Source organism: Lutra lutra, chromosome 2 (genome assembly GCF_902655055.1).
Source record: "Lutra lutra chromosome 2, mLutLut1.2, whole genome shotgun sequence".
Taxonomy (NCBI): domain Eukaryota; kingdom Metazoa; phylum Chordata; class Mammalia; order Carnivora; family Mustelidae; genus Lutra; species Lutra lutra.
The window spans coordinates 153749481-153773518 of NC_062279.1; the positions used below are offsets into that span (position 1 = coordinate 153749481).

The 24038-nt window shown below is 40.9% G+C and overlaps 1 protein-coding gene across 10 annotated transcripts in view; it reads right to left on the minus strand.

Annotated features, from left to right (window-relative positions):
• The window catches only part of LDB2 (LIM domain binding 2), a 380811-nt gene that overhangs the window by 285954 nt on the left and 70819 nt on the right, over positions 1-24038 (minus strand). The gene's annotated exons all lie outside the window — the stretch shown is intronic.

Here is a 24038-nt window from a genome sequence, read left to right on the forward strand (position 1 = left end):
GGAAAGAGGGAAAAACAGGAGGAATTTCATGATGGAGAAACCAGACAAAAACAACTTCAGATAGGTGATCAAGCTTAACATCCACCCTAATAAATCGCTGATAATACACACCTTTGAGATGATGTAATGAGAATGTCACCAGACATCTGTAATCTTCCTCCCAAAAACAAATACCCCTATCAAGCCATGAGAAAAAAAAAAAAAACTCAAACTGAGAGGCATTCTGCCAGACACCTGCCCAGGATCCTCAAAATTGTCAAGGTTATCAAATATAAGAAAAGGCTAAGATTTGTCCCAACCAAGAGGAGCCTAAGGAAACATGATGACTAAATGTAATGCAGGATCTTGGATGGGAGCCTGGGAACATTACATAAAAACTGAATAAATCTGAGTGGAGTATGGACTTTAGCTAATAATAATGCATTAATATTGGTTCATTAGTTGTGACAAATGTATCACACCAGCATAAGATCTTAACAACTAGAAAAATAGGCATAGTGTATGTGGGAATTCTCTGGACTATCTTTGCAACTTTTATGTATATCTAAGAGTATTCTAAAATTTTTATGTCTATTTTTAAAAATTAAATAGTGCCTTTACTATCTGACTTCTCAGATATTTTAATATGCTGAGATACATTATGAATCTTCCCAAATTAATATGACTAAGGGACTGAATAGCTGTTAAACTCTCTTGAGCCCCGCCTGGTATTCTCTAGGAGGGTTGGGAATAGTAATAATAATAATACTGATAACTAACATTTTTAGAAAGATTTGAATATCGTGGTTAACAATGAGCCAGACTGCCTGTTCACATATTAGCATCAGTATTTAAAAGCTGCACAATCTTAGGCAAATTGATTTAATTGTGCCTCAGTTTCCTTAGCTGTAAAATGGGATTAATAATGCTACGTGTCTCACAAGATTACTGCGAGAATTCAGTGTGTTTATTTGGATGAGTGTGTGGTCAGTACATAGTAAATTACTCAGCATAACGCCCTCATTGTGACTTCTTGAAGGCTATCCATACGTTGTTTCCCTACATAGCAAATATTATCATATAAGGTAGTAACAAGCTACAATTTTATATAGAGAGAAAAAAATTAAATAACTTGCCCCAGGCCCCACAGTTACAGAACTGTGGGGTCCTACCCATCTGGGAGGAAGCCCAAGGCCAAGTTACAAGACTCAGGACCTTGGAAAGAAGTAACAGGACCCTGAGTACCAAGACCCCAGAATAGGGAGGAAGTTCCAAGGGATAAGGAAAAGAAACTCAAAACATGAGCACACAACATCAGAACTAATCCTGGTCTACTCTGCAATTTCATAAACATCATCCTGGTTATTAATTGCCATCTCCTAAGTCTTGGTAGGGAGACCACCACTGTAATGCCATAAATACCCCCAATCTTCCTCTCCCCACATCTCCTAAGGACCAGTGCCTAGGGGACCCTTCTTTACCCGGCATCCTCCGTAAGGACAGAATTTGCCCTTGAATGTCCAATTCCCCCCAGAAACATGGGAGGATTCTTACACACTTTTCTGTCTCTGCCTCTGGCCTGGAAAACTGGACTCTGTAATCTGCAGTCACTTGAAATTAAGTGAGAAGAGATTCTACTGTGCTTACTCAACATAAGACTGGGATTTTCATCTGTCGGCCGACTACACAATTAGGGGGAAACAAAAAAGAAAATTCAAAGCTATCCCATAGGAATGATTAAATCCTATAAAAGTCTGGAAGAATCAGAAACAGAGTCGTGTAACACACAGTGTTCTGTGAATCCCCACTCAGTATGGTGCCTGAAGCCCATGCTGGCCTCTAGCAGACACATGGCAACCTAAGGTCCTAGGTTGAGCTGGGTGCTTACTAGGGATGGAGCTTTTCTCGAAGGCCAGCAAGGAGCTACCCCTGTAACATAACACGCATGCACACTTTCCTCTCCCGTGACAAGCAAATACCTATCAGAGCCCATCACCTGTAAACATTGAGTAGGAGGAAGAAAATGGAAAATTCTCTCCACTGGCTGCTTCTCCTCTCTTTCTTACAACTCTCTTCTCCTTCTTTCCAGGAACTTAGGTTCCTGTCAACCTATAACCCATTCTCCAGCTTTATTTTGAACTTGATCTCTCCCCCACATCTACCAAGGTTCTATGATTAAACAAAATAAAACACCAACCAAAACAAAAACAAGAATTTGAATAATGACATGTCTAGCTTCCCGAGTCTTCTTAAATCCAACTTCTTCTCTTCCAGATTCTTAATTCTATAGAATACACCATTGGCTTAATCTTTGGCATATAAGTAGAGTTGTCAGATAAAACACAGGTTGCTTAGTTAAATTTGAATTCCAGACAAACTGAGAATACTTGTTTTTTTAGTGTAAGTATATCCCATCCACTATTGGAGATATAATAAAAAAGTGTTTGATGTTTATCTGAAATTCAATTTAACTGGGCGTCCTGTATTTTTACTTGTGAAATCCGGCCACCCCATATATAGTATAAATTGTTTTTTTCAATAGATTGCTTTGTTCAAATGGTATCACACAGAGATGCCCAGAACATGAACAAATTAAGACTAAAAAGACTGAGATCCACGAGGAGGAAGTGCCTGGATTCTGCTGGGTCCAAATGAGAGTGACAGAGCTCAGAAATGACCACAGCTTCTGGAACTCAAGATGTAAGTTTCTTTACTGTAGGGGAAAATTGTGAAAAACTGAAATGGGCACAAAAGATTCAGAGTTTCCTGCCCATCTGGGTTATCTCCACAGTACATTGTCTTTGGGTTATCCTACAACTCTGTAAATTGTAGAAAACTGATAATAACGTAAGTGGTTTCTATCAGTCGATGTATATCAGTTGCATGAGATTGATCACTGCGCTGGGGTCGGACCGAGTTCTGCATCTGTTTATATACTCACTTCAGGGTTCCTCGTTGCATATAAACATGCGGCTCTCTGAATTCTCCTTTGAACTGGTTGTAAGTCAGACCCGTTCCCTCATTAATTAATGAGTTAAATGAATCTTTGACATGGGTTTGTAAAACACATTCTTTCACCTCTTATAGAAAAGTTCTCTTTGGGCAGTTTGTCATTCTTCTCTGCAAGAAAGTCTAAATGGAGATCGTACCCAAGCACCTGCAGGGGTGTTACAGAGTCACAAAATGAAAAGAAACACACTGGATGGAGAGGAATGGAAGAGAACACATTTCTGAAATAGAAATCAGATCACTGCAACTCCCCCAGGGAAAAGCTCCCCGCCCATCTTCGCAGCCACGACCCCAAGGACCAACTCAGAGCTCTCCACCTCGGGGGCAGTGCTCCTTGTCCCCCTGGACCTTTGCACCTTGCAGACACCCTCTCACCACCTCTTCCTGGGGTTCCCTCTGGCTCCCCTTCTGCTCTCAGTCTGACTTAGATGGACGCCCATCCTGTGGCTCCCGGGAGCCCCTCCAGTTTCACAAGCCATAGCGCTTTTCTTATTGCATTGCAATTACTGTTTAATTGTCTGTAGCCTGCATTAGACGGCTCTCTGGGAGGGCAGGGACCAAAACTTGCTTTCATTTGTTTACTTGTGCATCCCCAACTCCAAGCAGAGGGTGTTGGCTCACAGTGAGACTCAAAACACACAAGTGTGGAATGAATCAATGGAACTGGAAGCATAATAGGATCCTTTACACACAGGAGAGAGGGAAGCTAAGGGAAGAAGCAGCAAGGAAGGAACCAGCAGACACATACCAGCTGGGTTTTCTTAGAAAAACACTGGGGGACAAGTTACTAAGCTACCTGCAACCCTCGGACACTGACTCACCCTCACTCAATGATTTCCTCCCATCTAACTGCACAGAAATAATTGTTATATTATTCAAGAGAACAGCAGAGCCATTTTCATCACTCTTTATATTAAATTAAATTATAATACTGGGCAAGGCCACCTAAAAGCTCACACTGTTTTATAGTCTTTCTTAAAGAACAGAAGCTCTCAATTTAAAAAGAAGGAGAAAATAAGAATATTTTTGAACCCCATCTAATCACAATTTGGAAAAAAGTCAATCCATTTAGAAAAGGTGCTTCCAGGAAAAAGAGAGACTCCCAAAGCCTTTCGCAAAAGGTTTTCCCATCTCTCCCTTTAATTACAAAGTAAAAGCTCCCATAGAATTCCTGGATCCTAGAACTCCTCACAATTCCCCCAAGGCAACCTGATTTCCAGCCCTCTCTTTCCAAAAAGCCCGCTCTGGAGGCTGTGGTTTCCATTTGTAAGAGCCCATCCCTTTATTACCCCACACAGGTGAATTAGCTAGATGGTGTTTACTGCAGAGTTGAGCCTCAGTGAGCATGAAGGGTGGCTCTTCCCTACCACCCACCTGCTCCCCTTGCCAACCATGCCATCTCCACTGCGGACACAAGCAGATTCCTCCTTAGGAAAGGAAGGAAACCCTTGATCTGAGACCAAGGGTGGCTGACTCCATTCCACCTACACTTACTTCTCTTCAGACAAGGCCCAGCCAGCCCCAAAGGGACAGCATCCTCTTCTTCTGAATGTCTACTCTTCCCTTGTCCATCAACAGCCATTTTCCCTGTCCCTCCTTTAAATGAATACAGGCTGCTGGCAATTAATTAATAAATAAAATAAAATTTTTTTTTTAATTCCCAGAAAAATATGCAAAGGCCAGTCTGGAGTCAGGATGTGGGTTTGATCCTTCCATAGGGAGGACTTGGGATTATGTACCAAAAGGCAGGCAGGTGGGTGCCCAGGGTGGAGCTGGGGAGGGGCAGGTGAGGGCGGGGGAATGGGAACCAATGCATCTTGCTGGATAGCTGCCTCCCACTACTGGCTCAGCTGTCCCCATTTCAGGAAACAAGTTAGGTCCAGCTGCAGAGACACACTCAGGTATGAAAGAACTCTAGAGAAGAACAAGAATTAAAATGTACTGAGGGCTTCCCATGAGCCAAGCACTGGTGCTGAGCCCATTACATGCATTCTCTCATCTACTCCTTTCCGGGTTTATGTGGCAGGAAGCATTTCCATTCTCATCTGAGAAATGAAGAAAATGACTCTTGAAGATGTTATAAAACGTCCCCAAGGTCTTCTAACATGGTGGTGGCAGCAACAGAATTAAAACAAATCAAAAGATAGGGCCCAAACTCTTAAGAATTAGGATGTATTTGTTTGGAAATTAGGTGCTCGGGTTTTTATTCCTGCTATCTCATTTATCTCTTGATGATACTCTGAAGCATTTGATTCCCTTACAAAGCATAAGAAATGTAGGGAACTGGTCCCAGACCACACAGCTAGGAAATGAAGAAGCAGCTTGGGGGAGAGATCTGCCTGTAGCCAGCTGTCAATGAAACTGCGGTAGGCATGGGGCAGAGAGGCATGAGATATTTACTCCCAAGTTCATGCAAGAGGCTCAAAGTGCTAGACTCAGCTCCTGGCCACCAGAAGCACTCATCTCAGGCCAAGGTTTTAAGAGAGAAATCCTCTGAGCTAGAAAAACCTGAAATAGAACCCATCATTGGATGCTTCCTTAAGATTTGAGCTGAGGCATAGAACATTCTGGGGGCAGCCATTGGAACCAGAGGTCCTCTTTGCCATTGGCTCTGAGAACAAATACATTTCACATCTCATGGCATATAGGAGAAATGTCATAGGACTGGTGTCCTAGGGAAACTGAAGCAGGTATATCCCACCGTAAGGACCCTCCCTGTTGGACTTCATGAGGAATAGTGCAAGTCCTTCATGCATTGGGCAAATATCACTTAGCTTCAATTCAGAAATCACTGACTCCAATTTGTTGGCCCCATCCACTATGTACACACCCTCCTATCCCCTTTACAGATTAAATCTCCCAAGCTTGTATCAAGGCATTGACTCAACTTACTGAATTCATCAATTTCTTGGGAACCCGATAGAAAACTATTACTGCTCTTAAAAGCACAGGAGAATGCTGACTTCCCAAGAAATGAGCACTGTTATAAATACTTTGTGGGAGTGTTTGGAAATGAGAGGAAAGCAAGTATAAATTTTTATCACTGAAGAAAAACGGTTCAGAGTCCAAATTGTAAAGGAGGGTTTTTTGACCATGGGACAAAGTTTGTTTTTATTTTAAAATTAAATCAGAGCTCATTAGGCAGGTGAACCCACCAAACTGCTAACAACTGATCAGGAGGAAATTTATCTATCTAAGCTTCTCATATAATCAACAATTTTTCAAGCATGTCATCATGAGAAATAGGGCAAAAATGAAGTAAGAGCTGAGCTAAAGTAAGGAAATCTGGGTTATAACACTATGCCTTTTTTGTTCTTGTTGATTCACCTCACTGCATCTTGATTTCCTCATCTGTAAAATGGAAATAATCATACTTATTTCAGGTTGGCTCATGTTCCAAGCGAGATGAGGAGAACAGTGAATTTAGCATGGTGCGGAGTGCAAAGTAATTACTTAAGCGATGCATAATTGTTGGTAACAAAGTTTGCCATTCTTTTAATCTTTCTTATTAAGTGATATGGGACTGAAATACTTTCCACATTGGCCAAGTATGAGGAATAAAGAATCTACAGTCTTTTACCTTTAAAAATTTGTTGAGGTTACCAACAAAATCCATCAGATTCCCTAAGAGAGTGAATTGATTTCATTACTTGACTGAATAACCCTTAGAATATAGTTATTAATGGCACTTTGGAAAAAGTTCGTAGGGTTTTGAGTTTTTTTTGACCCATGTAGATGTGTTAATTGAGAAGAGAGATGGATACACATTTTTCTACTTTATATATATAATATATATGCACACTTACATAATATACATACATATAGATATGTGTGTATGTATAAACACATGTAGATACACATCTGTACATACACACATGGGCACGTGCACGCACACACACACACACACACACACAGAATGAGTGAGTGAAACCAAGGGGAAAAGACAGAGATAAATCGACATTTGTAAGGGCCTCTCTCCAGGGGTGACCAGGATGCAAAATGACAAGTAAAAAAAAACTAAATCTTTTAAGTTGCCCTTTGCACCTTATCATTGTTAGATTTTTTTGAGACTTATTATGACCCACATAAGCAATTTTATTATGCTTGATTTTTATGCAAATACAATCAGAGACCAGTCTTCAATGAAGGGGTGTCCACCCAAAAATTCAAAAGCACAGGTTCAAATGACAACACCGGTCTTGTGGGTAATGTACAGGTATGGTCTGTCATGCAGAGCAGAGGGAGGCAGTGGGAATCACTGAGGAATGTGGCACATGGGCGTCCCACTGGAAGAAGGGGAACCTGTCCTGAGCCCAGGCAATGCCTTGCCATGTGGGGGACAGCCAGGTATCAACTGAGCTTTCTTGTTTGATTTTGTTTTGTTTGCTTGCTTGTTTATTGTTTATTTGATTTTTCCTTATTCTTTTTTCTGTGCTTAGTGGTATACAACTGGATGGATTAGTCTGCCCCGACTAACATAACAAAGTACCGTGAGCTGGGTATCTTAACAGAAATGTATCTTCTCACAGTTCTGGAGGCTGGAAGTCTCTGATCAGGATGCCAGCATCAACCAGTTCTGGTGAGAACTCTCTTCCTGACTTGCAGAAAGCCACTTTCTCACTGCACCCCCCCACACAGCAAAGGGCAAGCTCTGCTATGTCTTCTTATAAGAACACTAATCCTACGCATGAAGGCACCCCCCTCATGGACTCATCGAACCCTAATCACCTCCCAAAACACCATTTCTAAACACCTACACAACTGGAAGTTGGAGCTTCAACTTAACAAATTGGGACTGGGGGCGGGGGAGGGACACAAACATTTAGTCCATTACATTCCATTCAAATATTCAAAAGTACTGGTGGGCCAACAAAACTCACTCTATATGAGGAAGTGTTCATCGACTCGAGTCATTGGTTGGTCAACCAGAAGATCCTACCCACCATGATTGAAAATGTTTTATCACTTTAAAATCACCACACACACACACACACACACACACACACACACACACACCACACACACACCACACACACATATGTGCACACACTTGCTTTAGAAATTCTGTCAAATGTTTAGGTAGGGGTCCACCCTGTTCTGGAGAGGGAGACACAGAAAATTATGTACAGAGTCATGACCAGCTCCCTTGATTGAAGAGAAGAGAAAATCCAGGGTACAGCAGGAGGTGAGATGAGCCTGTTGGGTGTGCGGGAGGTCTTGAAGTCTGTGATCAATTTCATTCACGCTGATTCAAGAGGCAATTGGGAGCTACTGCCTACTTCTCAGGAGGGAAAATGCTATGATAGCAATTATGGCAATGAAAGATGATTCCTCTGACTGTATGTAGAATCAACTTGAATAGGAAAAGCCTACAGAGAGAAAAGGCAGGTGGAGCCTATCACCAGACAGTATTCTTAGGACTGTGCTATGGGGACAAATTATTCTGTGGATTCGTATGCACTGATTTCTGGCATGGGAATTTTCCTCCCTCTTCTCACCCACCCTCTCTTCTCTGCCTGACTGCAGGTTTCACGTCAACCACAAAGCCATCTGTGAAGTGTCACAACCCCCCGTGAAGCTTTCGAGATGGTTATGAGAGTTATCATGACATCTCCCAAACACTTGCTCTGTGACCAGCTGTATAGAGAGATTCCTCCCGTGATCTTCCCTGTGGCCTGAGGGAGGCAGAATTATCACTTACATTTGCCAAGATAAGAAACTGAGTTGTAGAAAAGTACCTTTTCTACCATATCCCAAGTATAGATCAACTTCACCATGACTTGAACCCAAATCTGTCTCGTTTCAGTTCCTGAGCAGGCAGTTAATACCCTACTGCTTTGACTCCTATTTCCTTAGCCCAAATTAGTCTCTCTCCTCTCTGGCTCAAGAAGATCACTGTATACATCTGTTACAGTGTGTACTGCATATTTTATCTTAATTACCTCATTCTACATCTCTCTCTTCCCTGGACACTATGATCTTGATGGGGGCAAAGACCAGGACTTTTTCATCTCTGTGTCCTCGTATGCCTGGCTCGGTGCCTGGCTTGTGGTGAGGGCCATGTACACGGAAGTTGAGTGAGTACATAATGCCCACCAGGCCGGTCTGATTCTTGTACCAAGGACAACTGGACGCTGGTAATCTGTGAAGCTGGATATAGATGCACCCCGGTGGATAAGGGAGGTCACTGTGACAGAAGACCTGCCTTATGGGTGATTTGGTCTCCACAGATCTGCAAACCTTTCCTGCAAAAGTTCATCAGGACTCGGGAAAGAAGACGGATCAATCTTAAACCTGAATTCTGAATCCTCAAGGCCATGGAACACCTTCAGGAACTGCACACAGATTTTGTAATTTATAGCTGATTTTTGTTGAGAGGAGGTGTAATGTGGAGGTTAAGAACACAAGCTTTGCAGACAAACTGCCTGGGTAGGGCTGCCAGCTGCTTCTCTCCCCAGTTACATCACTAAAGGTAGGCTACATGACTTCTCCTTGTCTCCACTTTCTCGTCTATAAAATCATGCTAATAATTACCCTATAGCATTGCTTTGAAGATTGAATGAGTTAATGTATGAAAAAGACTTAACAAAAGGCTATATAGGTATTAGCTATTATTAGACTTTTTCTATTTCAAGTCTCCTGGGCAGAAAGAGCCATGGTTGGGAAGTTAAGAAAACAGTTTATTTTCCTGGATCAGCTCCACACTGGAACCATACTGACAAGTCCTTCTTCATAGGGCAGTGGCCCTCTTTTAAGTTCTCACCCCTGAAATATAAACCCAAGATATATGTGTCATCTCATTGTCCCATCTGTAGAATGGGTTATAAATTCCTGTCCTGTTTACTTCGTAAGGTTAACACTAAATGTGATCATGCTTTGAAAAATGTAAACAGTTATGGTGCTATTATTATTATATTCACAAGTAGAACATTTTCAAGAGCCATATGGCCTTAATTAATCATAGCTAATAACGGAAGTCATCCTTCGAAGCGGGAGTAATGCTGGATGCTAAAAATAGCCCATACGCAAGGCTGGGATACAATGAAAACTCTCTGAGTATGTCAGAAACAGAACTGTCTTCTGCAGGGATGGGAAGCATGCTTTCCCTCTCTCTTGCTTGGCTTTACACGACCCCTTTCTTCCTGCTTTCTTACTATTCCAGCCTTGCCTGGCATAAATTTCCCTGAGGAATAGCTGCTATTGGGGAATCACGGAAGATTATTGGCTGCTTATAGCTAATGAGCTCTTTCATTTGCTACACTGCAGAAAACCCACCAGATCTTTCATTCTGACTCTCATGGATAAGTGAGCTGTAGAGACATCAAACCCTCCCCCACACTCATGTCCTCTTGAAATATTGTAGTTAGAGAGACTAACTAAATGGCTAGAATATAAGTCACAGCTTCCTCTTCTGCCTCATCCAATCTTGGTTTGTCTGTGTCCTTCAGATATCCATTTATCTCTCAGCCCCAGCAAATAGGAAATTGCCAAAGAGTTCAAAACTTGGCGTAAGTAAATAAATAAAGACTGCATAGGAAGTCTCTGTTGCTGATGGGGAATTTTCCTCCAGGATTTAAATATTTACGTTTACCCACTAAAGGTGAAGGTAGGCTTTCTCGAAAGCATTTTTTTTCTTCTCCAAATTACGTATGTCAAGCAGTTTCCATGCTAAACAAAAAGAAAAGTATTAGAAAACAGATAACTTCTAAATATGTAATGTAGTTTGTATAGTCATTTGAAGAGAAAAATGAAGAAGGAGGAAGGGGAAGAAGAGAAAGAGGAAGAAGGGAGTGGAGAGGGGTAGGGAGTGGAGAGTATGGGAAGGAGGGAGAAAGAGAGGGAGGGAACTCAAAAGTCCTGAAGTTATCGGACATCTCTTTCTTCAAATATGCCTCTCTGGAAAACTCTGGAATCTTTAATTACAGCAAAACACTAGCAGAAACTTCTTTTTGTCTTTGGAGCTCAAATGCAACTCTGGATAGAGCTCCCCAAGAGAGTGATAGATATAATTTTATTAGTTTCAGCAAGACCCAGACATAGCTGTTCAGCAAAGACTTTCATAAGAGGCAGAGAGAAGGCAGGTAGTGAGAAAGTCCTGAGACGAATAGAAGCGCAGGCAGATTTTATTAAGGTCCAGCGGAACCTAGGAGCCTGAAAGTTTGGTGCAGTTGCCTCTTTGAGCTCATATTCTAAAAATAGAAAGAGAACGAAAGAGGATTATGGATTCTCAGTATCCCCTAAAACTGCTTAACTATTGCTGATAACAGGACTTTCAAAGGAGAGATGTGAGACACAGTTTTGATGTAACAACTTTTATGCCAAAAGCAGAGGTCCATGGAAGCCCAAAGAAATAAAGGTTCTCAGCATTTAGGGAGTTTTGCTATGGAGATTAGTAACAGAGAGAGAAGAAAGAAGAAAGAAAAAGGCGGGGGGAGGGCGGGAGGGAGCGAGGACGAGAAGAAGGGAGGGAGAATGGAAGGAGAAAAGGAACCCCCATAAATTCTGCTACCTTAGGGTACAGGGATTGTCTTCCGCATTTGCTAGCAAACTTCATGAAGTACTGAAACAATGTATTTTCCCTGCCTATCCGAGGGACTTCCAACAGCAGCATGGGGCAGGTCCTAGTAAACAATGATGCCTAGCTCTCCACAGAAAATTTATGTTCCCTTTGCAAAGTGGGATTGTCACTGGGAGGTGGCTGCCTGTCTAGCACTAATTGACAAATCCGTTTTTGCATCTTGTGGTCCTATTTTAAGTTCAGTATTTTATGTAAAAAGTGGGTGTCTTTCCCTTTCTCTCTTCTCTTTATCTACTTCCTCAGATTGGAAGTCTCAGGTCACTCCCATACTACAGGACAGCAGAGCCCCAGATGGAAGGAGTGTGGGTCCCTGAATTATTACGTGGAGGAAAATCACTCACTGTCCAGAAAGGGCTATAGTGAACCATATATTACATGGCCGACATTGACATTTTGAGATTGGTTTGTTACAGCAGCTATCCTTATCCTAACTAATACACTATTTTTATATATGAACTTGATTTGTGGGTATTTTTGCTTAGTGTGAAGGTTTAAGTCAGCTCATATAATAAAAACTGTAATGCAAACCTGTTCAGCAAACAGATACTTAGTGCCAATGTTAAAGTCTGTCGAAGAATAAGGGTGAAGAATTGCTGATAAGTTCTCAAGCTTTCTTCGAGATAGAGAAGAGCCGAACAGTGGGTTGGCACAGGCAGAAATTACTATGCACTGAGACCCTTAAGTATCCACTTCTCTTTTGAAGGTGGCTGCCCATCGCCACTATCCATGAGTGGGTCTCTCTCCTTTGTAGAGATTTACAAAGAATCTTCCTGCAAAGGACTTTAATCAAGGTCAGTGCCTCCAGGCAGAGTGACTACAAGCCTTGCACCTAGACCATGTCAGTGTTCCTGCTTTGGGAAATGATCTTAAGCCTCCGGCTGGCCTGTCAAAAAAAAAAAAAAAAAAAGAAAAAAAAAAAAGAACTACATGGGAATCGCTGATAAACTGGTATTGATTTTCACAGATCACCCTTGTCAAAAGGATTTATCGATGTGTCAATGCGTGTTGTCGAGAGGATCATAGCAGGATGGCTTTGAAGGATTTATAAGAAATCTACAGGCTTTAATACACTTGGCGGTAAATAACTAACAAGTACTGCACATATCGATTCTTGTCATGTGGTCAATGCAATCTTTAGCTCACTAATTGTCAGTATTGACAAACAGTTCATGATCTAAATGAGCAGCTGGACATCTGTTCCGAGCAGAACATTTCCAAATGGCATTTTCCTTGCTGTTCTCAGCCTAATGTTGGAGCAGCCTTGCAGGTAATCGGCTGTAGGCAGAGGGAAACGTGTGGTAATTAATTCTTCCTTGCTGTCGAATGTCACTCTAAGTAGAGAGAGGGGAGGAAGGGGGAACCCGGTCAGAGTGCACGAGGCTGGAGCCTCGTTCCAGGACACATGCACAGCAGTAACCACCCAGGCCCGTCTCAAATCCCTCTTCCCAGGAAAAGCCTTCCAGAAATCACACCATATGTGATTTGTTGTACTTCAAACCCTATACAATTCCTGGCAACAAATCTCACATTACCTGTGTGGAACCTTATTCATTTCTGTATGTTGAACTTATCTTTTGTATTATGACTTTATCTTATTTTTTTCAATGATATACAAGCTCTTGAAATTTAGGAGGAAGATACAGGATCTCCATGTGGATCTTAAATTTTTTTTTTTTTTTTTTTTTTTTTTGACAGAGAGATCACAAGTAGGCAGAGAGGCAGGCAGAGAGAGAGGAAGGGAAGCAGGCTCCCTGCTGTGCAGAGAGCCCGATGCGGGGCTCAATCCCAGGACCCTGGGATCATGACCCGAGCCGAAGGCAGCGGCTTAACCCACTGAGCCACCCAGGCGCCCTCCATGTGGATCTTAATGAGAAGATGATGAAGGCTATTAATGGTTTCCCTGGAAAGATTTACAGTTGAATTTTAGAAAGGTTTTCAGGGGTTTCACAGAAGGGCTAGGGGGTCCATGAACCTCCAAAGGAAATAAAATCAAACCCAGGATCAGATTCCAGTTCCATTACATCCCACATGTCTGACCTCCACTTAGTCTCTTATCTGTCAATCTACCCATCCTTAATACAAGAATAATCAGTTCTGACAGAGGTATCATGCGAGGATAGACTGAAGTAGACTGGTCCAATGGAAGTGCTTTGTACATAGTATCTACTCCCAAAAACTTACTGGTATCATTTAAGGTTTTTTTGTGTTTTTTTTTTTTTTTTTTAGATTTATTTGAGAGAGAAAGAGCACATGTTGGGGGAAAGGGGCAGAAGGTGAGGAAGAGAGAGAGTCTCAAGCAGACTTCCCGATGAGTGTGAAGCCCAACATGGGGCTCAGTCTCACAACCCTATGACCATGACCTGAGCCTAAATCAAGAGTTGGACACAACCAACTGAGCCACCCAGGGGCCCCTCATTGAAGATTTCTGAGTTTATTTCTTCCTTCATGTCATAGACATTTATGGAGCACTCATCAGGAACTAGGTATGGAGCTAACTGCTATATCCCATGGCTGATCCATCTAGATCCAGCAAAGCCCCTTGCTGACCAGAGCTGCTCAAGTAATGTTTTTTAATAGGTTGATTGGGGCCCTTATCACTGGATAGAACAGCTGTTAAATCATCCTACTGGATTATTTTAATCAAGCATTCAAACACTGCGATTGACTAAACTTTTTAATACTATGTTATAAGCGTCTATTGTGTACTCATTAAAATTGAAATAAATCTTTTATCATTTATCATAACATATTTTCTATGATGATCCTCCAGTTTGTTATTTCTATGGAATGATATACTTTTTTTAAAGATTTTATTCATTTATTTGACAGAGAGAGAGAGGAGAGCACACGAGCATGGGGAAGGAGAGGCAGAGGGAGAGGGAGAGGCAGGCTCCCCACCAAGCAGAAAGCCTACTGTGGGGCTGGATCCTGGGATCTGGGATCATGACCTGAGCTATAGGCAGACACTTAACTGACTGAGCCACCCAGGCACACTTCTATGGAATGATATATATTTAAATTCAGTTTTCCATCCCTAAATGTACACTTGCTACCCCTTAAACATATAAATTTAACAGAATAACCATTCCTTTACATTATAAGGCAGACATATCAAGTTATATGTAGGTCTGCTGTAAAACATTTTGTTCTCCATGGGGGAAGAGTGCTGAAAAAAATGTAATTAGCAAGGGCAGGTACAAAGAGTGAAGCCAGTATATGTATACTTGATATTTGAAAGTACTTTTCTAAGCTTGGAAGACTGGCCATACAGACACAAAGAATATTGTTTTGTTCTAGTCAACAAAATTATCAGAGCTCATTCATAGGCTTGTGGAAATCTTTCCAATTATTTTTATCAATTATTTTCCTTTTAAGCTCCTGGTCACATGCCATCATGCCTTCATCCTTATTTTGCTGATGGGGACACTGGTATTTTCACAAATAATCTGAAACTCTATCACCTAGATGAATTCTTCTGTCCCATCTTTTACAATTTCTTGCCGTATGTTCTGATAATTGAGGTTTAGCACATGGACATTAGGAAGGCATAGAGCCCCTGTGTGTCTGGAGACAATGACGGACACTCCATTGTCAGAGATGCAGCTTCTTAAGGACGTGATATCCTGTCTGATCTTACAAATGTCTCCTATGTCCAATTATCACCAGCCATTTGGGTGAGTGACAAGATATCAAGGGGAAATTCTTTCCAGATCAGTTTCACTCTCTCTCTCCCTCCCTTTCCTCTGAACACGGAAGGGTTCCTTATTAGGATCTAAGAAGTTTGACATTAACTTTGTGGTTGCAGTCAAAGTTTTAATATGACACTGTTTGTTTGGTTCCCCCAAATCCAAATCTGATCTCCCTACAAGGGGAATTACAAATCTTCTTTGACCCAGGGTTTAATCTCTTAACAGTCCTACACCTCTAACCCTCAAGGGAAAAACAAAAGCAAAAATGACAAATACTTAAGACTGAAATCAACAACATATATTTATAAAATTAGGGAGAAAAATTTAAGAAAGAGTAACATTCTGAAGTCTTTGGCTTTGAAAAATAAATTGATCATGAGCTAGGATTGGGAAGATTAATTAAAGAGAACAAAGCATAAAAATACTATGGTATTTCATATTTCATTATTATGAAAATGCACAAGAATAATTGCACTCACCAGAAGCTTTCTTCCTAGAAACACTAAATATCATGCCTACATTTCCTCATTAATCTTCTTCATAATCTGGCAAGATGGTTAAGAAGAAAAGATTAACATTCAAATTTTACCAACGGGCTATAGAGTGTAGATGATGATATTGATGGCAGATACTGCCGACTCTTCTGCATGCCTCAGTTTACTACTTCTAGGATAAGAATATTCGTAGAATTTTATGCAAAGGGTTATTGTGAGGATTACATGAGTAAAAACACCAAACAGGCCTAGATGAGATCCCAACACATAGTAAAGTCTCAGTAAATGGGGGAGGATATTATTACTATTAGAATGCAGGATATGCAAACAGGGAAAATCACCTTCACATTTCCTCTGGAGCCTCAACAGGCAAGACAGGAATAAAGCTCTCAATTCCATTCTGCAACCACCCATTCAGCCGTGGCACTGCAGAATGCACCAAAAACCCATAAAAAGAGTATTCTGCATTGAAACAGCACTTCTCATTTACAAGGCACTTCCAGATATGTTCTCTTCTATGACCCTTGCAACCATCCTGCAAGGTTTTTAGAGAAGCCAGGTTTTTACATTTAATAAGTGAGAAAGCAAAGAACCAGAGATGATAAATGACACACCCAAGGTCACCAGCCAGTTAGAAGTTAAGACAAATTCAAAACCAATTTCGTTACTATGGAGTTACCTGCAATGAGTATCTCCAGAATTTTTTTTTCCCTCCACTACACATACTGATGTACTGATCTTCCTAATAGAACTTTGACTTCCTTCTGGAAAGTTAACTCAGAGGGTGCAGGCCTTGTTTGACGGTAAACCACGTCACCTACAGAAGGTAAGAGACTCCTCCATGCTACTCCTCCAGGTCTCTTCTCTTCCTGCCTCAGTGCAGCCAGTGTCAGTAGGTGGGCCTAGATCTGAATGGTCGGGTCCTCTCTCCTCTAACTCTGAATTTTAAATACCCAGAAAAAAGGCTGGAAGAAAGAGTGGTTTCAATCGGGTGGTTGCAACCTATGAGAGCATGACATCATTTCCACTGCTAATATCCGATGGAGTCTATGGATCCAGCTCTCCCAAGTCTGATTCCTCCACCTCCCTGACGATGCTTCCAGCAACCCCTGCAATCCTACAATAAATTATCTCCTCACTTAAGTTAACAAGAGTGGCATCCTGTTTTCCGCAACTTGAGAGCCCGAGCTGATGCAACAATGCCATCCCTTTCTTTCACTCATCCATGCCATCAACAGACACATGAGAATTTATCAATTTATCAGAGAATTTATCAGCTGCCATGCTAGGAATTATGGTCTGGAATATAATCAGGATTAAAAAAAAAATGCAAGCATCTAAGTGACTTAAATCAAAACATAATAATAAAATATGATGACATGCCACAGTCAGGAATACAAAGTGATGGGTATCAGAAAACAGGCAAATCGGAGTTAACTAGAGAGATAACAAAGGCTTCCTGCAAGGAAGAGCTTCACCTGCGTCCTGAAAAATGAGCAGGATTTGTAACACATTCAAACATGCAGAATCTAATACTGGGAAGAAAAAAATATTGGTGCTCCATTCAGAAGCAAATTTATTTTCCTTCTAAGAAGCAATGACTGATTTATGGAAAAGAAGAAGATTTGGGGAAATACAATTCTATATATTTGGATCATTAAAATGTATTATTTGGCATTTGTTCACATCAAGCCTGAAAATTATCACAGAGCAGAACAGAAACTTTAATAAACATTTGTAATTGCAAGTCCAAAGCAAAATATTATGTTTTTCATTGCAGTCATCACTAGGATGAGTGTAAAATCCTGCTGGGTTTAGAACCAGATTTTCCAACTAAAATCTATAATTATACTATATTGGTCAGCACTCTAACCAGACCAAATACTTCAGATTCAAAAATCACCTCTAAATTATCCCTGACATGAGTGACATTTTTGGAAGCAAAGAAGCATAGATGAGCCTCCTTCAGTTGTTTATCCTATGTTCAAAAGGGTTTCCACTATCCAAAAATTATCATTAACGTCTTAAGTACCTCTGAATTTTTGTTGAAGTTAAAGAGAAAAAATCAAAAAGGCTTTATGGTATTTATTGAAATCTATTATCCCTTCCAGCAAATCTCTAGTTTTCCCAAAGCCTGTTTTGTAAGATCCCCTTACCACAGGGCCCCTGTACAGGCTATAGTTTCTGTCTAAACTGCCCTTCCCTAGGGGTGCCTGGATGTCTCACTCAGTTAGGTTGTGTTAGTTGATGTTAGGTTAGTTAGTTGATGTCAGCTCAGGTCATGATCTCAGAATTATGGGATTGAACCCCCTATTAGGTTCCGTGCACAGCAGGGAGTCTGCTTGAGATTCTCTCTCTCCATCTCCCTCTGCCCCTCCACCCTGCTCTCTTTCTCTCTCTCAAATAGATAAATAGCAGAAGAATAAAACTGGACCATTTTCTTGTACCATACACAAAAATAAACTCACAATGGATGAAAGGCCTAAATGTGAGACAGGAATCCATCAAAACCCCTAGAGGACATCACAGGCAGCAACCTCTGTGACCTCGGACACAGCGACTTCTTGCTAGACATGTCTATCAAGGCAACAGAAACAAGGGCATAAATGAACTATTGGGACTTTATCAAGATAAAAAGCTTTGCACAGCAAAGGAAACAGTTGACAAAACCAAAAGACAACTGACAGAATGGGAGAAGATATTGCAAATGTCTCATCAGATAAAGGGCTAGAATCCAAAATCTTATCAAACTTAACATCCAAAGAACAAATAATCCAGTCAATTAATGGTCAGAAGACATGAACAGACATTTCTCCAAAGAACATATACAGATGGCCAACAGGCACATGAAAAAGTGCTCCACATCACTCGGCATCAGGGAAATATAAATCAAAACCACAATGAGATACCACCTCACACCAGTCAGAATGGCTAAAATTAACAAGTCAGGAAATAATAAATTTTGGAGAGGATGTGGAGAAAGGGGTAGGAATGTAAACTGGTGCAGCCACTCTGGAAAACAGTATGGAGGTTTCTCAAAAACTTAAAGATAGAGCTACCCTATGACCCGGGAATTGCACTATTTCAGGGTATTTACCCTGAAGATACAAATATAAGGATTCAAAGGGTCACCTGTATCCCAATGTGTATAGCAGCAGTGTCCAAAATAGCCAAAGTATGGAAAGAGCCCAGTTGTCCACTGACAGATGAATGGATAAAGATATGTTGTACATATATAATAGAATAGTACTTACCCATCCAAAAAAAAAAAATGAAATTTTGCCATTTGCAATGTCATGGATGGAATTAGAGATCATTATGCTAGGCAAAATAAGTCAATCAGAGAAAGGTTAATTATCATATGATTTCACTCATATGTGGAATTTAAGAAACAAAACAGAGGAAGGTAGGTGAAGGGAGGGAAAAATTAAACAAGATGAAATCAGAGAGGGAGACAAACCATAAGAGACTTAATCATAGGAAACAAACTAGTATTGCTAGAGTGGAAGGGAGTGGAGGCGTGGGGTAACCGGGCGACAGGTATTAAGGGAGGCAGTGATGTAATTAACACAGGGTGTTACATAAAATTGATGAATCACTGAACTCTATCTCTGCAAGTAATGATGCACTACATGTTAATTAACTGAATTTAAATAACAATAAATAATTAAAAGAAGTATTTTTTTTAATTGAAAAAATAAACTGCACTTCCTTACCCCTTCTCTCTCGAACTCTGTAACCCACCCTTCAAGCCTCACATCAAGCATCATCTTTTTAGAGAAGAACCCCTTGAGAAGCCCCTCAATATTAGATCCCAGTTGCCTCTCTCATGGCTCACTTTGCCTTTCCCTTGTAAGTGAGAAAGTTATGATTATATATTGGCATAATGATTTGATTAACAATTCTCCCCAGCTGGACAGAAAAATTTGGAAAAGCAGTGACTACGAGTTGTTATTCCCATGTGTCAGCCTTCACAGGTGGAATGAATCAAGGAACAGAGAGTTCTAACATAAAATGCCTTAAAATCCTACCACTTCCAAAGACGATGCAAATGCCCTATATGTGGATATCAATGAAATCTGTTTTCCCTTATTCAGTGTATTTCTCCCAAGTTCAAAAATGTCTTTGTCGTGGATCACTTTTCTCCAATTATATCTTGATTTGTAACTCTGATGACAGCTTATTAACTCCTGTTTTCTCTTTTTTGTCCTTCACAGAAAGAAGGACACAGCCAAATCTGATTCTCAAATATATGAACTTGCATAGGGTTCTATTTTCCTTTCTCATTATGTATGCGCTCTCAACTTTTGATTTCCGTCTCTAATTTTTACAGATTTTGTTTCCATATCTGCTGTTGTACACACCATCCCAGGGAGATACATTGACTCCGTCCTCTGTAGGACATCTGCACCCTGGACATACATGTATTCTTGTACCCATCACGTTGTATTATTTGTATCTGCTGCAGTCTGCATTGCCTACAGGACTGTGAGCCCCTTACAGGGAAGGACATGCTGTATTTGCCTAGGAATTCCCATTTTTTAACACAGTTCTTGGCGTGTGACACACCTTTGGTAAATACTTGTTCGACTGAAATGCTTCAAATCATTTTTTTGGAAAGGGCTGCTCTATCGGCAGATCCGATTCAAAATCTTGAACTTGACTGCGTTTAATCTTACTGTTTCATTTTCTTTCCAGCTCACCTTCCTACTCCCTCCGGATATAGAGATGTAATCCCTGTTTTCTCCTGTCTTCTACATGATTTGATGTCGCAAATATGATTAATGTGCTACTCAACCTCTTGCCCACATCACTAATAACAACGTTAAAGAACACTGGACCTGTTACGAGATGCCGCTCCTGCAAATGGCATGTCTCTCTGCCCCTTGTTTACAATTCTTAATCTCTTTTAGGTTCCACGGGGATATTCATTTCTATGACCAATTTGAATTAATTTTGCAAGTCAGATTTCAAGAGACCCGAAGAGCCAGAACAGAAGCCTGTTCACCATCCGAAAGCAGTACCAGCTGATCCCGAGCTGTAATCTAAGTTGACATTCAAAGCAAACGTGTATTTTCCTGCTCTAGAATAATCTACACAGATTTGCATAGCCCTTTCTGTGTCTAGGGCCCTGTTCTAAGAATTTTATATATTCTGGTATTAACCAGAGTAACCCTATGAGGTAGAGACTACTATTATCCCCACTTCACAGATGGGAAAACTAAAGCACAAAGAGGTTCAGTAACTAGCTCCAGGATTCTGGAGAGGTTGTCTTGCTGTAGGATTTGGGCCAAGCTAAGCTGGTTTTAGAAAACTTGAACTTCTCAAAAACTCGAACTTTTTGTAACCACTTAAGTGTTCTGGTTATCCACGGTTGCATTTAAAAAATACCTTAGAACACGATGTTTAAAACAACAGCTATTTGGTTGTATCATAATTTTGTGGGTCAGTGGTTTAGTGAGATGAGTCTTTACCTAGGATCAAAAGGGTTCAAACGGGGTGGTATTCCGCTGGAGGCCAGGGTAATCTGGAGGGTCCCTGAGACTTCACCACCCTCCTGGTGCCTTGATGGGGATAGCTGAAAGCTGGTCCCTACCGAGCTCCTCTCCTTCTCCATGGAGTCCTGGGGCCTCTCCACACAGTCCCTTAACAGGGCAGTCACACTTCCCGAGGACAACACAGCGCTCTGAGGCACCAAGGTGAAAACTGTTGGTCCACTTCGTGACCAGGTCCAGAATTGGCACAGCATCACCTCCATAGCAGATCCCTGGCTAATCCAGTCCCAGCCTCACTTCAGTTCAAGAAGAGGGGACAGGAAACAGACCCCGGCTCACTGTAGCAGAACCGTAGCTCGCTCAGGCTCTCACATCAAGTATTGGATTTTTAGGCAGTTGAACCAAAATACAAATATTGTGTATTTTATTTCCTACTTTCCATTCTTTCTTTTTAAAATTAACGTGACTTCTTAGGAAGTTCAGATGGAAAAGCAGGAGCCAGGAATTCTATCAGGCATTTTTATCAAAGTTGTTTCAATAAGCACCCAGCTGAGCTATGTCAAGGCTCATTATGGTGAGAGCTTAAGTCCCTGCATAAAAAATGAGCACAGCAAGGCTCAGAGAGGTTAAGGAACGTGCCCACTGGGGACTTGGACTTAAACCCAAGAAATAGGTTGTATTTTTCTTTTTAATTGAACTGTAGCTGCTGCTTATGATTTTATAGGAACATAGATTGGAGTGAAAGAGAAGACACCGTGTGTGTCTTAGTGACACACACACAGCTTAGTGACAGGGTTACTTGAATGTGGTATGAATTTGGTATGAAGCGATGTCACTTCCCCGCCCAGACCTTGTCTTCCCAATTTGTAAAGTAAATAACTTGAGTCAGATTAGTGTTTTCCAAACTAACGTGTCTTGAAATCAATGTATAAAAGCAAGACCAACATTTTTTTTTAAGTGAAGTAGTATAAAATAAAAAACAGAACACATCTCATGTAGGGAGGGGGAGACCTGTGATTCTTTAGTTTCGGCTGGGGTTGCCCGTGTGTTTGTATGTGTGTGTGTGTGTGTGTGTATTGGATCATACCAAAAAAATGTATTTCTCACTATAGATGAGAGAAGAGTTTGAAAGCCACTGGGTTAAGTGACCTTTTATGATTCCTTCCCAGATCAAAAAGCTATGGTTCTGCGAACAGTCATGATTTCAACCATAATTTTACATAAAACCACTGACTATATCTAATTTGCTTTGAGTAAGACGCTGCATAAAACGACTGTTCGTTAGAATATACTTGACATATTTATCACCTCATGTATTATTATTCAAACAACAACAATAACAACAACAAAAAACCTTCTCTACTTTAGGTCAAATTTTGTTTAAAAAAAAAAAGCTTTCCCTGTGCCCAATCTTCCTGTCCTCAGGGAAGAAAAAAAAAAAAAAAAAAAAAAAAAAAAACAACTCTGCCGGCAAATATTCCCAAGCCCTAACTCACACATTCTGCACTCATTTCAAGCAGTATTTTTTTTTAAAGATTTTATTTATTTATTTGAGAGAGAGAGACAGTGAAAGAGAGCATGAGCGAGGAGAAGGTCAGAGAGAGAAGCAGACTCCCCGTGGAGCTGGGAGCCCGATGCGGGACTCGATCCCAGCACTCCGGGATCATGACCTGAGCCAAAGGCAGTCGTCCAACCAACTGAGCCACCCAGGCGTCCCTCAAGCAGTATTTTTTAAAATGAAATTTTACTAACTCTAGAAATCAAACCTCAAGAGAATCTCTTAAAACTCAAGTGTGAACAATAACATATTGATACTAAATTAATTCAGAGGGTACAATCTACATAATTAAAGAACTGATTTAGGGATACAAGTATTGAATTTGGCGAGTGGGTAACGCGAAGGAACCTGGCGAGTGGGTAACGCGAAGGAACCTTAAGTTTCATTTTATATTGAAATCCCATGATTCAACAGTTCTAGAAATGTTGACAGGCACATATCCTGAAGTATTAAGAGTCAACATGAATTGTGGATGACCTTGTTTCTCTGATCCGCTGAATTCCGTTGGCCAAATATGGGGTCTGGTCATCTTTTTTTCTCTCAAACATAAAATAATGCAGACTCTTCCCTGTGTATTTGGCCAACAAGCAAGATAAATGTTTTACTCTAAATGCAAAGGCACTTTATTTTGGAAAATACTGATTTCCTAAACTTCTAGAAATTGGCACTCAGTAAACAGTACCCGAGGAGTAAAATCGAAATGGTCTTTGGGGAAAATAGATAATACTAATTGCTCAGAAAAACTTAGAAATGACATCACAAATACCTTTTTTTTTTCCTGATCTTAATTTTCACATAATAAAATATTTATGGGCACTTCATTATCTTTAAGGCACTTTTGCATTCATTTATTCAGAAGTATTTACTGGGTACCAAGTTTGTAGCAGGCACTGCCCTTGGCAATGGTGAACCAGAGGTCCCCTGGAGTACAGCACAGCAGAGGGGGATACAAGATCATTGCAAATTGCGGTAAGTGTTATGAAAGAGGAAAAACAGCTCATGATGATCAGTGATGACTTCAGATGTGCAGGTCAAGGGAACTTCTAAGGAAATGACATTTCAGCTGAAATCTGAAAGGCAGGAAGGAGGGAGCTCCGCGCAAACATGAGGGCAGAGTTTTCCTGGCAGTGAACTTGCTGGAGCAAAGACCCTCCAGAGGAAACAGGCCTGGATCTGAGCAAGGGGAAGGCAGAGAATAAAGAATCTCACACACCCACCATGTTCTTTCCATGTGAA